Below are 19,002 nucleotides of genomic sequence, written 5' to 3' on the forward strand. Positions count from 1 at the left end.
GAGTGTTCTGACTTTAAGCATCTGTTAAATTGGCTTAATCCACGTCTCGGTGTGCGTGCGATGCCGCCGTCTGAGTTGGCCAATTCTGAGGGCACTCGTATCTCCCGCTGCCACTTTGTAACTGTTGTCATTTTTATTGCCCTGGGAATGTTTTTTGTCCACTCTGCGCGGAGCACACGCCCCGCAAAAGGAGAAAAAAGAAGCAAAGTTTTTTTTTACCCCCGCCGTCTGTGTCCTTCTCTATCTCCTTTGGCGACCGGGTGTCCTTTGTACTCGGCTACAAAACAAAAGTTTTCTCGATGATTTTATTGACCAATTTTTGGATGCGTAAGTTCTGTATTTTTTTTCCTGCCTTATTCCTTCTTGTGGCAGCAAACGCTTTTTGCATGCCTCCAACTCAGAAAGTCAGAAAGCAATCAGGGAGTCGAGTTCGTTTATTTTGGATTTTCTTTTCTTGGAGTTTGTTTTCTTTGTTTTTTTCTTTATGGTTTTATAGCTTTATCTGCGGGGATTTAAAGTTTTATTGTGATTTAAACACTTGTTAATCGTGTGTGCATATGTCAATTTGCTGTCGCCTTGTTTGTATATGTTCGTGGGGGTCACTTTGGGTTTCTTTTTGCGAGTCCAAGGGGATTTAGTTGTTGAGGGATATTATGAGTGGTCAGAGGGATGAGATAGGTCTTTAATTTTGCTATAATATTGTGGTAAGTTCTTCAGAGTTTCTCTAGATATGTTATTGCTTTTACTGGACTTGTTTGCTAGAGTCTATATTATCTTGAATAGTACTTGGCTTTTCAGAAGGATCTTGGAATACATTTTTATAAATAAAGCAAACTGTATAATGATCATTCTGTACATTTTGTTTTCAAAGTTTATATTCCAAAACCCAACTCCGAATACCATTATTCCTCGCCTCCTTTCAATCCAATTTGCTTTCAACTTCTGTGATTCTAAGTCAATATTTGCATTCGCTTAATTCATGTCACCACCAGCGCCGGAACTCTGGCATCTGCAATATATCGTTTCATTGATAAATTGTCCCAGTCCCGAGGAGATCTGGGTCGGAATCAGGATCAGGTTCGCTCAGGTTCTCCAATCACTTCGTCTCAATCGTTGGGCCACTTTGAGAGCCACCACCAAAGGCACATCTGCTCAGAGTCAGACCCAGACTCGGATCCACATCCACATCCACATCCAGTTGGACAGTTGGACGAACGATTGTAATCAAAATACAACAAATTAAGGAGAGAGGAGCGCGACGAGTGTGCGTGAGAGCGGCCTGGATACAACCCGGTACCTTTTTTAAAATATTTATTTATGCAATTATTTTGCAAGTAGCTCAAAATAAATAAATGAAATAAAATAAAATAGCAGGCCCGGGCTAACCGCGTACCTGGGACGGGTTTCCAAGTGCCCGGGCACGACTTCAATTGACGAGGCAGTAAATTAAAATTTAAATTTATGCCATTTGTGCCGGTGGATACGGAGACGGAGACGCTCGTCTCTCGAAAACGTGGAGACAGGGCACAATTAGGTGCAGCCAAAGAGGTCTTTTTGCTCAGGTAACAAAAGGTGGCCAAATGGCCAATGTCTTGGGCTACAGTATCGGCCATGTCATCACTTCTATTGTCATCATCGCGCGTCATCTTTCTGTCAAAAATATATATATTTATTTATTTATTTGTGCATTGCGAATTGCACTGCACCGAAGCCCTAAGTGAAACGTCAATGCGGTCACCTGCCAAACAGGTGTTTGCCGTCGAGCCCTCGCAGCGATGCGTTTTGACCCAATTAGTTGTGGCTCTGAGTCGGGCTACAATGTAAGCCGTCGAGTTTATGGCTCGTAAACGTCGTGGCCAGCCAGTTTTCATCATTTTGTATTTAATTACAGGTGTGACCGTGTCGTATACGTAATGTGTGGGTTCAGTTTTCAGAAAATATATCGATTTTTTAAATTGAAAAACATATTTTATTGCCTTGAAAATAATTTGCTTAAGATCTTTAGTTTTTTTACCTATCCCAAATTCAATTTCTTTCTGTGATGTGTACCCAAACTTTTCGTTTCCCACAATTATGATCAAAAATTGAGGGGCGAACTTCAGACTTCATACAAGATACTACCTTTCTACACTCATTAGTCCAATCATAACTGTGAAGTTGTAAAACCACCAAAAAAAAAAAATATGAAAAAAAACCAATGAAACCGGCGGAAACCACCCAGATAAAGATACAGATACATCAGAGACATAACCGATCGCCAAAAGGGGGCAATAAATGGCAATCAACAGACAATCAATGGGTTAAACCCTTTTTTCTTTATGATCCGAAAACAATTTAAGCTTTTATTTGTTTTTGATGCCACCACAGCCAAGGTAATCAGAAGCCGCCAACTTGTCTTCCAAATGGTAGCAAATCAAATTGGCCAACAACAGGCTCTGGAGCTGGAGCCGAGTGCAATGAGCATACATCACGGCCAACAGTTGCATTTGGACACTGGACGAGAGTACGAGTACGAGTACGAGAGTCCAATTGATGGATCACCCAAAACCGACTGCAGCAATTGTTGCAGTGACTGCTGCTGCTGCAAGTTGCAAGTTGCTGCTGCTGCTGCTGCAAGTTGCAGTGGGACCAAAGCCAAATGAGTTGAGAAGCAGTTGCGTAAAACGAAACCAGCGATAATGATCATGCCAAGCGCAGAACGCGTTAAAGATTTCAACGTCGTCATCAGCAGCGAAACAGAAGTGGCTAGCTACAGGTGGGACTCGCTAAAAGGGATTGGATTTAGAATTAAATAGCAATCTTAATCAGTACTTAAACCAGTGCCTGGAATGGAGAAAATGGGTAGTATAATGTCAAATAAAGTACCTTTAAAATCACTTAAAATATCTTTGAATACAGTCAAGTATTTATCATAACTTCTCATATATAGCTTTGATATTAACAAACCCTATTTTATCTTTAAAAAAACATTAAACCTAAGAAAGAAGATTTATTTCCTTGCTCTAAGCTTCCACTGTAGCTCTCATTTGGTGTCTTCTGTAGCTTCTGACCCATCGGCGACCGGACGTAGTCGCAGGCCAAGTGCGATTGCAAATGCACGGAATTCTCATTGAGCCCCATCCATTGGCCATCTTACTCCCCGCTCTCACTCATCGCTGTTAGCCTGGCCATTAACGCGGCTGGGCAGCACTTTGGCTTTGGCATCGGGGCGATCGGCTACCGTTGCTACCGGTTGGCCGGTCTTGGCCAACTCCGACAGGTGCCCCTTCCATCGCTTCCTCTGCTGATGAGTTTAGTGCCGCTCACTCGTCGTCAATGATTTGTACTTTTTTGTGTTCGCGTTTACCCAGCCAGCCGCCTGACGAAAATCATAATAATCATAATAAAATGCAGCTATATCCATTTTAACACCAAAAAATACGAGTATGTCTGGCTTCTGGGTATCGAGACCCAATGGCCTGGCATTGTGCAGGAAGCTTCCCCATTGAAGTATTGCCGTTGTCATGTCAATTTCGAAGCTGGAGTCTAGCTGGAGTACAAAGAATACCATTATACACAATATGGGCTGTCGCATTAAAGTCGCTGATTTGTGTTAGGCACCCACAGTAGCCACTTCTGGGTGGTTCTGGTAATTAAGTGTGCTTAACGTGCTAAAATTGCATGTTGATTGCCATGGCAAAGATGCTAATGGAAGGCCTCCAATCTGCTCAGAATTATGGTTTAAAGAAGGATTCACACGGTGGACGGAATAAATATGGGTCGTAGTTTATGGATTTTAAAGGAATATATGCACTATATATATTTAAATAATATATACAAGGAATCTATCTATATTTATATGTGAATTAATTGAAATACCCATTAAACATTATTTTTAAAATAGTTGTAACTTATATCAAGAAACAATAAGTTTTGTTTCATTCCGACAAGTCTATAAGCATCTTAAATATATTAATGTGGGTTTTTGATAATAAATATTAGGTACACCACATTTATTAATTATATAAAACTGCTAAGTTCTTAATGAAGTAAGTAATTAAGTGACTAATATTTACTAATCTGAAAGGATTAGTAAATTATTTCCCATTATTTCTCTGCGTGCATCATAAACGCAAAACAAGATAAATAAACAAACATATAAACACTTGTTGAACCGCAAAACAAATTTAGTTACAACCATGACAGCCGCTACAACCAGAAACAGTTGTGTGTCTGTATCTGTATCTTCATCTGTTGCCAATCCTAAATGTATCTGTATCTGTAACTGCCTGCGAGCATTGATCTAGCAACGATTTGCTGGATCGTTGCAGCGATTGATGTTGTCAATCAGAGCAGACTTAAACGAAGGTTGAGGAGTTGCATACGTTTAATCCGCAAGACCACAGAACCAGATCCCCGAGACCCATTGAAGCGCGTAAAACGCGGCAAGTGCAGGATGCTGCAACTCGAACTCCGATGCGAGTCATCGGTAATGATGCAAGCTGCAGATGGAGATTCAGATTCAGATGCAGATGCAGATGCGGCGCCGCTGATTGCAATCGTCGAGCGTTTACCGCTGGCCCTGCATTTGTGTTGCAAATTTACAGCTGCAGCGGGACGGGGGACTGAGGCTGCCACGTCATTAGCCGCCAAGGTCACTGCAGATCGATGCGGCAATCAGTTTTGCAGTTCGCAGCGGAGGGCCAACGACGACGAATGGCAACAAATTAGCCAAAGTGATGATGCGTTAAGTGGCAAAATGCAAACTGGCAAAATGGCGCAACCGCCAATGAGGAAATTGGTTTTAGCGGTTTGGGTTTAGAGATGCGAGTTAAGAGGGTTTCAGTGACAGCTGCCCCCTCCCTGCCGCCTTTAGGCCAATTAAAATCAAATTTCAAAATTTTCAAAATACACAAATGCTCCAAATTTTGGTACAACTGATGACAGTTTAATTGCCATCCTGACAGCTGCTTTCACTTAGACGACGGCGGCGGCACGAGTATCATCATCTGAGATCTGGAGCGAGTTGATAAGGGGGATGTGTCTCGATAAGGTCGCACTCTGCAAATTCTGACATTAATTACTCATCAAATTATGGCCACTTTAAAAGGGCTGCCTTTTTCCGAAAGTCATTGTCATTGGGTTTGCAAAAGGGGTTCACATTAAGGGTTAAAATGGATGAGGCATGTCATTAAAAGGGGAACAATATTTACTTAGTTTAATTTGTATTTAAGCTAAAATGTTTGATAATTATAAGTACAATACTAAAATATTTTATTAAGTTTATTCTTTCAATTATATTTGTAAGCAATATTTAATTCCCTTTGCTTTTACCTGTCGATGACTTTAAACAAAAAGCCTCAGATTTATTCAAGTCAACTTTAAGCCACATAGACTCTGTTGAAAACTTTTACTTAAAATCCAATTATAATATATACTTTTTCCAGACTTCCTTTGGTTAACGATTAACCTTGAATACTGCCCGCGATTCCGTGTCCCGCCTGGCCAATTTGTGTTTTATATTTGCCATATCGCATATATGCAAATTGGCCAGACAGATAAACACACATTGGCAGCTACCAATGAGCCAACGACTCAGTGAATTTGGCCCATTACCGTTAGAAGCGCCAAATTGCCGGCCACAAAAACAAAAACACATAAAAAAGGATAAAAATTTGCATGTGATACAGCCGGAGGCAAAAAGGCCAGTAGCTCCAATAATTTCAAATTATAAATCATAATGCGGCGGCAAAGGAGAAATTAGAATATCAAAATTTTTTGTTGTCCAACGATCGGCGGCTACTGCAATTTGGTTAGCGATAATCGAAAATTGGCTCGGGACACGAAGGCCCCAAAATTACCACAAGAGGTTCGATCGTCGCGGCTTTGGAAAACTAACTGTTTTCGGATTTTGCATAATTTTGTAGAGTTTTTTTTCTGTTTTTGCCAAGCATATTTCAGAATTGTGTTTCCCATGCAGAGCGTTTTGCATTAAATAGCAATTAACCTTAATTGATTGTCCGATTATCGCCATTTCCCCTCACGAATTTCACTTTCAGCCATAGCAATTGGGCAACTTCCGAGTTGGATTAGAGGAGAAGCGAATGCCTAGAACTAGGGTATAGTGCCCTGGGTCTAGAGTGTCTATCATTAGCATCAGAAAGCCATCATCATCATTATCCGGAGCACGAGCTGACACCCAAGCACGCGATGGTGCGAGATGAGGCACTGGCTGTGGCGCTGTTAGACACGCAGGTAAAATAATCATAGGCATAGGCAATCATAGTGGCACATAGAGGTGTTGCTCTGTAAAGTGTGGCATAATCAGTGGGCAGCATGCCACAAACATCGATCTTTTGCACCAAGTAATTCTGGGTAATTAAAGTGGCACTGATGAAACCATTACGAGCAGGAATTCAATTTGCGTTCAATAACAAGAAACTATGCGAAACTATGGGAAATATCTGTGAAAGCCAAACTGAAGCCAATAAAAATCGGATTAATTTGATGGAATTACCCAAGAGCAGATGTTCCATCATCATCTAATAATCTTATCCCCCCTTCGATTGAAGGCTTTCATTCTGGCTGACATAAGTTGACAAACTTATTTCCAGCCAAGAAGGCAGCTCCATCGAGCGGCAACTAAGTTGGGCCCCAAATAGATATATCAGTGGCTTTAAATATAAATCAATAAGCGAGCAAATGGCAAACGCTGCATGTAAGCACTAAATCAAAGTGTCAATTCGGTAACTGATACACTGGCGCACTGCCGATGAGGAGGAGGTGGAGGGGAGGAAGTCCAGCGGAAATTGAATTATGCCCCGTTGGACTCCAGACTTCGATCTGGACATGCATGAATGAGCGTTTGACTGAATGGTTGTTGCTGCTGCTGCTGCTGCTGCTGCTGCTGTTGCTGTTGCTGCTGCTGTTGCTGTTGCTGCTGCTGTTACTTTTGCTGCTGCTGTTGCTGCTGCTGCTGTTGCTGCTGCTGCTGTTGCTGCTGCTGCTACTGCTGTTGCTGCTTTTGGTACTGCTGCTGCTGCTACAAATGTTGCTGCACACTAAGAAATCATCAGGTATCCAATTAATTAGTTAATAGATAAATAATAGATATTGTAAAATGATAATATTTTACCTTTAAACATTGTTAACCTCTGAAAACAAAATATGATTCACGTATAGGGGAATATAATCAATTTCAGAAACTTTATATATCATATGTACATTATTTCTAGAGTTCATAGTGTAGAAAAATAATATCCCAAAGTATTGAGAATTAACTATGAAATGTAGTATAATCAATGATTTATTTATAAAAATGATGAGAAATATAAATATTTATTTACACTTACCTTCTAGAAAAAGGGCTTCAAAATGGTTCATAAGTTACCTCTAAGAAATAATATGTTTCGCTTAATTTGCATACCCTGGCCACAGGCAGTTTTCCTAAAAGAACAAAAAATAATTAAACGATTAACCTCAAAATACATTTTTACAATAAAAGAATATTCATATAATAAAAAAATATAGTAAAATAAAATTTATATAATATATTACAAGACATCTTCAATCTACAACCCAAAAAGAAAAGTACCGAAAATTACTATTTTTTTAAATAAATTTTCACAGCAACAGTACAAAAACTTAATAGAGTTTAAGATGACTTTTAGTAATGTCTTAAATTAACATCATCTTTAAAGCTAGTCTCAAAAACTTTGTTAATTTATAACATTATTAAAAGAAACCCTTAAAGGGTATTTAAAACACATTCTTTTATTGAATATAGCATGTAGCATATAGTTTAATTCCACTATATTAATCAATACCCGACTTTTTTCCTAGTGTAATACCACTGAGACCGTTGATGCTGCCTTAAGTGACAGACGGCGGACAAGTGCTGCTCAAATCGGGTGCAACCACTTTCGTTGGCCAGCGGACATTGTCGATCTCAGCGACTGTGTGAATCTGTGGAGTTATAGAGGTATAGACCAGGCACTATACCTGGCCAAGTTGGCCTGGAACTGGAGTCGGGCAAATCTAATGTCCATGTCTGAGCGGTTTCCTCTGGAAACCCGTTCCAGCGGAGCATTAGATACGATACGCATATGCGATACCGTAGTTTATGGGCCACAATTAAAATTGTGCGATTTGAGTGAGGAGACAGAGAAGGGGCCAAGGAGGGGATATATTTTATTTTAAGAAGTTTATATTACAAAATTTGTAAGCTCAAGGAATCAAAGGATCGAAGGATCTTTCATCTCACAAATCAAAGTAAATTAGTAGGGATACAATTATAACTTTAAGCATATATCTTAAGACAACAATAACCCCTCTATATAAGTTAGACTCCCCTTTCCACTAAGCCCCTGGATTCAGAGAGCACGACAAAACGCATTAAATGAAAATTAGTTGCAATAACATGAAAATTCATAGCTTAATATGAGGCAAAGTCACACACGGACACAGGTTGCAGTTGCCTGACAAAAACTTTTACTTATACATTCGCCGATTGTGGCAGATTGACATGGGAAAATGCTTATAAAAGGACTGTGCGAAGTGTTGAGTTATGATCTGACTTTTTGCTCAGCTCCGAACAATAAAAAGCTGATTGATTGTTCGAGCAATTTAATTGAGATGATACCGCTTCAGGGCCAGTCGTTGGCGGATCCAATTAACAGGCAAATTCCCATGATCGAGTATGTGAGTGAGTGAGTGAGTGAGTATCTCGTCCGGAATCAGATGAAAATGAAATCGAAAGTGTCGCTCATTTGAATATCGGGCTGTCTATCCGCTAGACTGACCACTTTCAATTACCTGACACATTCGCGTTGGGGAAAAAAAACAACAGTGTTTTCCGAAACGGAAGTGGAAAGTGTTGCAATTACATCGAGGGGCAGAGTTAGCCAAGCAGCAATGTGCTAACAATATATGGGAGCATTAATAATAAAACATAATGCGTTTAGGCTGAACTAAAATGGGTACCCGGCCAATTAGAAGCAAATAGGGCAGATCCAAGGCTGTCGTTAGGGATCGGATGCCACACATATTTTTGGGCAAATATTTGTGCCCCTTAGATTAGCCCAAGGTATGCCGTTGCTAACGGCGTTTTGGGCCAAACAGCCAAAGAAATCCATCAAAGGATCATCAAATTCGAAGTGACGTATTGCGTTTTCAGAGGCCCAGAGTCCAAAGCTGTGGAATGTGCGGACCCAAAGCCTCGAAAAATAATGCCCAACTAAGCGAAGGAGGCTGGAGAGATGAAGAAGGTTGGAAAAAGGCCAATAAAACATCAACACGACCAGAATGATAACAACTAAGTAAACGTCTGTCACTCAGTCGACCTGGCCAGAATTTTGATCAGCCGAAAAAGAAGGAGATCAAGGAAGATGTACAGAGAGAAAAATGAGTATTTTACTTTAAGATATACATCATAAATAATATTATTATATTCCTGGTTAATTTACATAACCTATACACATGCATTGCCTTAAGAAAACACTTGTTTTTTAACCCTTAAAATCCAAATATATTGCAGTTCCTAAAGGACTTCCACACTATTCCTTCGGTGTAGATCCAAGGATCAAGTATGCTGGATCGATGGCAAACGGCAGCTGATCAAAGGCCCCCAAAACCTTGATTGAAGGCTGAGGGACACACTGACGATTGCAGTGCAAATGATAATTTATTAGATTGCGATCTTTGGCCCCGGCACAAAAATGTGCCAGCCGCAAAAATAGAGGAGCTTGTCCCAGGCTCCTTTGGCATTTTTATTGAATTAATTTAACTCGTCATTGTCTGCATTTCTAATTAAGCCGAATTAATCATGAGCATCCGAGACTCGCTCGCAGATCGCTAATTATGCGTAGACCAAACTGGGCTAACCGCCGATCTGGATCTGGATAGAGTTCCTCCATCTTGGGTATGGTTGGTATTAGCTTGGACCCAGGGAGCAGCTGCTGGCAGCAGCGGTGGCGGCGGTTTTGAAAGCGTTTTGCGACCGAGATGAGATGATGATGATGATGGTGGCCACGATTATGATCAAACACTTGATACCGCAAACGCAATGGGAACACACTGTCCCCGAGACCGAGGCCCAGGGCAGAAGTCGAGCTTCGACTTTGATCTCTACCGCCACGCACGACACTCTTAATGTCATTGTTTAGTCTTTAGACCCATGCGTTGGCCTTGAAGGGTAACCCGCCAAAGAGGCATTTAGCCAAAAATGCCGAAACAGTTAGTAATTATTGCAGTCCCCTCGTTTAAGCTAAGTACAGGGACAAGATTGGTAAAAACAATTAGGGGTTTAGATGTTTTTTTGTAAGCTTTTAAAGTATATAATATTATAATAATTTAAATACATTAATAAACAATAAAAACCCTATTTCTGAACTTTAAAAATACAGATTTTAAGGATATTTGACAAACTACTATCATTTGGTAATATAAAATGTCAGAACATTCCGTATGCTAATAGGAATTAAGATTGAAAACTAATAAATATTTAAAAATAACTGTAAGTGAAATACAATTGATATATTCCTTACTAATTTTTAGCTAATAATTGCGGAACTTATAAAACTTCTATCTGCAGAATATTTGTAACAATTATTTCATAAAAATTAAGTGAAAAAAACGTTAAGAAATTATTTAAACTTATTGAATTACATTTTTCAAAGTCCTTTTAATCCATAAACATCCATTTTTAGACTAACATAAATATTTTTAACCATTTAATTACAACTGGTAAATATGATTAACAATACCTTTCAATATTGTTCTTTTAAATACATCCTTCACAATAGAACTCCTAATTTAATTTTCTTAGTATCCCCATAAAATATACATCTAAAATTCCTTTTAATCCTTTATCCCCAAGGATACCCACTAAGCTACATTTTAAACAAATTTGCTTAATGTTGCACGAAATATACCATTTAATTCCCTTCTAATCCAGTCGTCAAAGTTACGCCCAACAAAAGATATTCATATATTTATTTGCCTTACAGGACTTCCCGGCCGACTGATGTCAAGGATGTCCTTGTGTGTGTGTGTTTTGGGTTTTGTGTGCGTAACCTGCCCCTTTTTAAACCGCTTAATAAAGTCACTTAAGTCCGACCTTTTGACTACGTTACAATTGACACCCAGAACACACACATGGTGTTTGTGTGTTGACAAAAGTGGTATTTGGACCCCAGGGTGCTGCCATTGTTGCTGCTTTTACAAGACATCCGTATAGGAATATATATATGTATATATATATGTATATATATATATATGTAGAAAGGGTTACAGGATGAGGAGAGTAAGCGGGGTGACGGCGTGACAGGCTGTCTTTTGTTGCGGTCAACCGGAAAACTGCAAAACATGTCGCCCGAGCCGCCAGCTCCCTTGTCCATTGTCCTTGTCATAACAAAGCCAACGAAAAAAAAAAAAAAAAACAAAAAAGGATCAGAAACAAGTCTGTCAAGTTTTCAGCTTACAAAATACCTGTCGCCGCTGGTTGTGTGTGTCTGCAACCTACTCAAATGTGATAAATACGTGCAACATAAAATTGTGAATCATTAATATTAAACGGGGGTTGCAACCCCTCATACTTTCGGGGGAAAGTTCCAGGAAAGGGAAAACATTTCTCCGTAGTTGTGGTTAAAGTAATTTGTACAATTTTTCAGCCACATCATGTGTTGCCCCATCCTCTCACTTGGGGCAATCTGCGCATCATCATCATCATCATCAGCAGCAGACCGGGATGAGAGTCCTGCAATGTCCTGGGCCCTCATGATGGCCATCTTGTTGGTCATTATGGTCATTAGGCCCCATGCTCACTACACGCATCTTAATCCCAGGCAATCCCCGGATAGACAACCGTACTCCAGGTCCTTTATGACGGATGGCCACCCGGAATTGCTACCTTTAATTTGATCAGATTTTGTGAGCTAGAAAAATGGCAGGAGCATTAATCTCATTTTATGTAGGTCACATTTAAAGAGGTAAGATATTCTTTAAATTAAGCCTCTGGCAGATCCTTAAGCTCATTTCTACTAATTAAAAAGTAAATAACATTCGTTCTCAATTAATTTTAACTTTTTTGTTGAGCTCAGTTCACAAAATGTCCCCATCCTGTGTTTCATATAATTTATGAGACATATGTTTCTATGACACACGGAGGTGAGACCGAGTATAATCTGCATAAAAAAAAGCGACGGGGAAAGCCAAACAATGCCGTGTAAATGTTGAAATTCCTTTGCTACCTTTTTGTGAGCCAAAAGAATTTCACGCTGATTTATTCGCTTTCATAGGCAAGAATGGCAATAGAAAAAGTTGCTATTAAAAAGAGATTTTAGGTTAAAGTTTTAGCCAGCGTTACATTAAAGGTTCAACCCCTCATAGTCGAGTTCATTGACATTCCAGGCCGATGATTCACGAGGCACTTGACAAATGAATTAGCTCAATTCACTCACAATGCGATACAATGCATGTCTTTCAATGGCCAAGTCAAAGTGTCAGGCCAAAGTCAAAATAACAGTAGACAGAGCCGCAAATATAAGTATAGGAGTCGGAGTTGGCCGACAAGCAAACAAGTCACACAAACAATCAAGGGCTTCCTGTTGAAACATTGCAAACTTCCGACAGGGCCAAGGAACGTGGAAACATATGCCGGCAGTATGGGCAACCACTCCACCAAAGGGACAAAATATCCAGCAAATCCACAATTCCAACCAGAATTACACTGGGAATTAATCGGAGAATTATATCTATACTTTAGAAGAGTTTATTTGTAATGTACAATTTAAATTTAAGTTATATTGATGCCTTTTCATCGATCTGTTCAAATTAAACTCATTTAAATGTATCTTCTCTTAATTTAGATTGAAGTTAGACTAAAAATTTAATAATTTTTCTATTCACAATTAGGATAAGCATACATTTCTCTCTGTGCACTTTCTAAGGACCGAATGTAGTTGAAATATTTTTGGTGATTTATTTGCAGCGCGTAGTTTGTGGCATGTTCGCTGCCGACAAAAGACGTCCCAGCGCCAATAAACAAATTGCCGACGCATTTTGTCAGACCTTACGGGGGCCAGGATTATGTTAAACAGTCAGCCAGATCCCCAAGAAAGCCAGTCTGAATGCCAGTCTGTCTGTCGGCACCCGCGACTCCAATCTTTTTGAGGGCTCTTTGTGTGCCAAGGAGGCTGAGTGAGGCAAGTGATTTAAATGAGCGCCTTTATGGAGCGCCACTTAATGTGTTATTGAATTTAAATCAATTGGGCGATTTATGATTAACCCATTTTTTGAGGGGAATGAATGAAATTTTTTGTAGTTGATATAAATAAATGAAATATGTGTGGTTAAGAAATATGTGTTTTAGATCGATCTTCAGTTAAACCCCTAAGAGGGAACTTATAAAGTGCTTCATAGGTTCGGAAGAATTTAGTAAGTTTATAAGAAAGCACAGTTTAAGTCATAATATTTTCCTCAATAAATATCACTCAATAGACTCAAATTGATCAATATTTCCAGACTAACTCCACAATCCTCCTCCTCAATCAAAGTACGCTTAAGACATCTTGTTTAACCAAGATCACACATACGCCCCATGCGATTACAAAGCCAGATGGTACGAATATTCCACTGCGGAGATCATCATCCAAAGGATGGCATCGTAGACAAGACAATCCATTCACATTAAGACCACTTCGTCCCTGGCCCATTGGACCGACGACAGTAGCGCCTCCAGTGAAATAAATCACAGAAATATGTCTTTCATCTCGGCGCCTGCAGTTTGCACACTTTTCAGTTGGTAACTTGGCCAGTTCGGATGCCTCTCTTGGCCATCTTCGGTTGGTAGCAATCACCGGCGATGCGCCTAAATGCAGGCCATACATCATCGCACATGCCAGATGGCAGAACCACGCCTTCTTTTGACTGTTTTGTCGCCTTAATTACTGCCCAGCTCCTTACAATATTTGTACAAACAATACACAGAGAAGAATAGTTAATTGTATAGGTTTTTGACTTACTAAAATCTATTAAAACTTATATGGTTTTAAAAAGCTAACAAATTACATTTCACATCTAATTTAAGTTTATATTTAATATTTATTTATAAGACTTGTTAGTTTTTATTTTCTCTGTGCAGTGTAAAAATTGCAGCTTGCAAACTGTGATTCTTGATGAATGAAAGATGCCCGTGACTTAGAGAGACTGGAACTCTAGCAAGGGGACTCTGGGTGCCCCCTTGATTGGTAGCTAGATCATTTGTCAAGGAGTTGCATAGAATGTGAGCGCCCTGAGGTCGCAGCGGAAGCTGTAATGAGTTATTCGAGGCAATTAACTGACAAAAACCCATCCCCCAGGGTCTCCCCCTTTGGTTGTGGAAATTCTACACACACTCCCACATAAGTTTTTCGGATAAAACGCTTTCACATGCACAATGTACCTTGACTTGATAAACCACTAAAAATAATTTACGACTTTCTTAGGAATTTAAATTTCAACGCCATTGCCCACTCCGTCTCTATCTATCTATCTCTTTCTTGCCGGTGTGTCTCTGTCTCTGTCTGTTCTTGGTGGCGTCCCTTTTTGGTGCTCAAATACTTGAGATACTTTTTTAACCACAACGCGAAAATTTATGCGCTGCATGTGTGTTTGAGTTGGGTTCACAACAACCTGTTCTGAACACCTCACCCACTCGGTACAGAGGGTGCACTGAGAGAAAACTATTGGGAACTTAACAATATAATTTTAATGTAATTTGTACACTGAACTTATATTAATTATTATCCTTTTATAGTAGTATTATTGGGAGAAACGAAGCCTAAATTATACAAGTTTTCAACCAACGTCGTTTTTAACGCTTTCCTTGCACTATAATTCCCAAAGGGTTCTATCTACAAACTACTTATTAACAGAATATGTGGTATATACTGATAATAACTTTAGTAATTACAGAAACAGTTGTATATTCAAGCATTGAATACTGTCTTGGGTATTTTTAATTACGTTTAACTATTCAAAGTGCCTTCAAGTCTCTCACTATACTGAGTATCTATGATTTAAACCGCTTTTAACAATAATAAATCTATTTTTTAACTATATCCCTCAATAATGTATTTTTTTTGCAGTGCATCCAAGAATACACTGTTAGCCTTTTTATTTCCGCTTAGATAACTTTACTTCATAAGCGACACTAAATTATATGCCATGAATGTGTTCGCTGGCCGCCGTTTCTGGTAGACATCTTGTTCATTGTTGTTTCTCTTGTTCTCCGCCACTGTTATTGTAATTTATGCAAAAATATTTTCGTCTGAAAAATACTCGTACTCGTACTGGTACTCGTATTTCTATGGTGGACTTGGCTCCTTCTTTGGCTTTCCCAAGTCAGAGATGCGACCGCCTTATCCACATCCGTATCTGCAGAGAGAGCGAAGCACGTAGCCGGAGTAGTTTTTGACAAATGGTTAACTTGGCCAAAAGGCGGAGGTAAGGGTGCTGCCAGATAATAAAATACACGTATCCAGGTCTTGTCTTTTCGGGTATTGGAGGTCTGTTTGTGGCAGCACATTTAGGTCCCCAGGGAGTGGGATATTAAATGGTTTTAAAATTATTTTAAATTTAATATTAAATATATACTTGAATTTAAAGAGAAATGGTTTTAAAATGCTTACGATTTGTACCAAGAACATATTTTATGTAAAGGTATTTTGTTGAGTAATTTTTCATAGTTTTTAAGGTAAATTGAATACCAATTAGAGATATTTTGCACTTATAGAAACCCCTAAACTTAATTAGTGAATTAAAAACTTTCTAAATTCTTGCAATGAAACTTTTTCTTTATATTTTATAAGAAAAATTATATAATATCTAAATTAAATTTAACAATCCCTAAAAACCTGTACGAAATCTTCCAATGTACATAATTTTACCAAATTTAAATACTAAGCCTAATTAAATTAAATTAAGTTTAGACTTCAGAATAGACCCAAGTTACCCAATCAAGACACACTCAAAAAGACAAAAGAAAATTTCCATTTCATATATGAAGTAAAGAAACCCCCAAAGGGAGCCTCGGGTGCAACGTTAGAAATGCATTTTCCTAAATAAATTGCAAATTCAACCCCCAAACACGAACGATTTGTGTCCCGGTGGGCGTTGCCCAGAGCAGGAATTTCGGTGACGAGCGTCCTTGCAGCGTCTGCAAAATCTGCATAGACATAGGAGTGGAGAAAACCCCCTAACCCCCCAAGACAGGAGGAGAACACTTCGGCTGCGCAAGTCCCGTAAAGGGAGAGCCATGCCACGCCCCCAGTGTGGCACAAATGCAACAAAAAGAGGCAAGTTCAAGTTGAACGGGGTGATTTAATAAACGAACTCAGGATTTTGCTTGCTTGTGGGAGAGAAAAAACCAAGGGACAAACTCGGAAAATGTGCAATGTAAATAGCAGACAACAAAGTTGACATTGATATCGCAGAAAATGGTGGAAAATGCCAGCAAAAAATAAGGAAAATATGGTGGGAAATGGGAAAGTAGTTTAATTTAATGATTGCATAGATACTTTGTAATCACCTTTTATTTTATGTTTTTGTGCTTGTGCTTTCTGTTTGGTGCTTTCTGGTTCCTGCTTTCTGCTTGTGCTTTCTGCTTTGCTTTTCCTTTTTAAGTCACATTCTAAAGAGTGTCAAAGGAATGCACACCTGACTCGATCATTTTTATAGAGAATCAAGCTTAGCCTTACCAAAAATAGATTCTATCTATATAGATGAAGTGCTTTGATTATAAGCATACTTTTTATAGCCTTAGAGGTTAATTTTAATTTAAGATATGAATAATTAACTTATGTAGGGTATACTTATGAAAGTAAATATCTTTACTTTCAATTTATGTTGTAATTATAAATGGTAAACCCTTTAATAGCATATTATTTTCTTAAGAAATTTTGCATGGGGAAGTAGTATAACTATTTTATGGTAATCCCATAAAAACTATGTTTAAACAAAGGTGTTGTGTAGGGTATACAAAGCACTTGTTCCGCCTCCACTAACTCTGGCCAACTAATCCTCTGCTCCCTGAGTGGAGGAGCAGCCCACCTAGACACCGATGGCCGTTCCGCTGCTGTGACTGATATGGCACCGACCGTTGGCAATGGCTTTTGTATGTCCGGAGATCGTGGTTAGTACTCCTACTGGCTCTCCACTGTAATCAAGCTCCGCAGACTGACCGCTTGCCTTGCATTTTGCAGCTATTAAGCCATAAAATCTGAGGGGAGCTGTATGGAGGGGGAATCCCAGTGTCTCTGCAGGCGGCACTGGCTGCAGAGTCTCGTCTTGAAGCGGACTTTTAATTATTGTTTACATTAAATGGTCATGAGTCCGAAGCTCCGAGCAGAAGCAAGGCGCATTGGGCGTAATTCGCGTTTAAGCCGCAACCACTACCGTGTACTTAAACAGCGATTAGGCCTGGTCAGAATCTCTTCTCGTCGCGTAATTAACCCGCTAAGAGGGGCGATCGAAGGCGATCGTTTGGGAAATACTGTGAGAACTCCGATGCCTTTGTGGGGCAACAGGTCACAGCGGAGATTTGGTCAAAATAAAAAAGAAAAAAAAGTGCCATTGGCACTTCCTGTCCTCCTTTAATTTGCTTTTAAAAGTGGTAAAGTTTTTAATTAAGCACTTCAAGTGGAGGGTTATTCGCCTCATCATCATCATCATCATCATCATCATCATCGTATCGTCATCATCCTGTGAAATTTTGCACACGTCATTTCCCGCTCGGCATGAATTTGCATTTTCCAGGGAGCTCCACAGCACCACAGCGCCCATTTCAATATCCTTTCGCTTGTTTTCACTGAGTAAACGTTATGGGGGGTAGTTGGGCTCACCAAGACCTAGACGAACGGAAGTCATTTATTTAATATGCGCCGACATTATCCTTTATTACGGCGGTTTTGCATTTCTGTGGCCTATGAACTGGCACGGCATCTGGCCGAAAAGGAGCGCCAAGGAGTGGCAGGACGATTGGCTACGCTCTCAGCACTCAGCTTTTTTGCCAAGTCTGTAAAATCAATTAATGGCTTTAAATGGTTTGATTTTCATGATTTAAAAATATTTGACTACTTTGAAATTTTAATATTATAACATTTTTAGAAAGGATTTTGGAAGTTAAGGTATCACCTTATTAGGATATTAAAGTCAAAACATATTAGCATTTAAAACCATCCTTTATAAAAAATTTAAAAACAATTTCGAAATCTTTTATACACTTAAAGATACCTTTCCTTATAAGGAGTCAAAATAATCATCTATTTAATTAGATTTCCTATTAATTAAATAAATATTTTTGCACCAAGATTTATCGCTTTGCCGATGTTAAATAATTAAATAAATATGATTCTGTCCTAGGAAAAATCTGGTGTGCTTAGTCCTGTGCTGTCTCACAAATTATATACGCATTTGTCGCGCGTTTCTAGCATATCTCTAGATTCTCATACGTCTCTTAGTTATCACCCCCGGATCCTTGGATTCCTTTCACAGAATCAGGACCTTTCCTTTTCGCCTCGGCGAACATAAATCATTATTGTCGCTGCGTTTATTTTTGACTTTGACAGGACTACCACTTATGTGTTTATGTTAGCGCTGAGAAGGAGCTGGAAACTGGGAAAAGGGGGTGAGAAGGACATGCGAAAGGAAATAAGAGGGAGAAACTGAGAATAAAAAAGGAAAGGGGCCCTGGAAATGTCTGCCAAAATATCCCCTGGCATTGAAATATACTTTTTGGAGTCTTTAAGCCATTAAATTCTTATTAATATGTTTGAAAATGTGTGGATTTTTTAAGAATCTTTAGTGTTGAGTATGTTGTGAACTTGTAATCATTTGCTGTGTTTCTTAAAGATTTTCCTCTTGCTTTCATAGATCATTTAACTTTACCTCTCCCAGCCTTGGTCCTTTAATTTCTTCCGGCTATTGTTAGATACTTGGGACAGCTTAATTAATACATTTTATAAATCACACCAGCCAGGACACCCA

At 39.2% G+C, this 19,002-nt stretch overlaps 1 long non-coding RNA gene across 1 annotated transcript; it reads left to right on the plus strand.

The window, feature by feature from the left end:
• The first annotated feature begins 8,440 nt into the window (after positions 1 to 8,440).
• LOC147643880 (uncharacterized) lies at positions 8,441 to 14,050 on the plus strand. The gene is made up of 3 exons (XR_015271411.1): positions 8,441 to 8,691; positions 10,986 to 11,966; positions 13,501 to 14,050. It is a non-coding gene; the product is annotated as an uncharacterized LOC147643880 (long non-coding RNA).
• The last annotated feature ends 4,952 nt before the right edge of the window (positions 14,051 to 19,002 follow it).

Source organism: Drosophila serrata, unplaced genomic scaffold, assembly GCF_035046125.1.
Source record: "Drosophila serrata isolate PLE 108 unplaced genomic scaffold, ASM3504612v1 contig_241, whole genome shotgun sequence".
In the NCBI taxonomy this organism is placed as follows: domain Eukaryota; kingdom Metazoa; phylum Arthropoda; class Insecta; order Diptera; family Drosophilidae; genus Drosophila; species Drosophila serrata.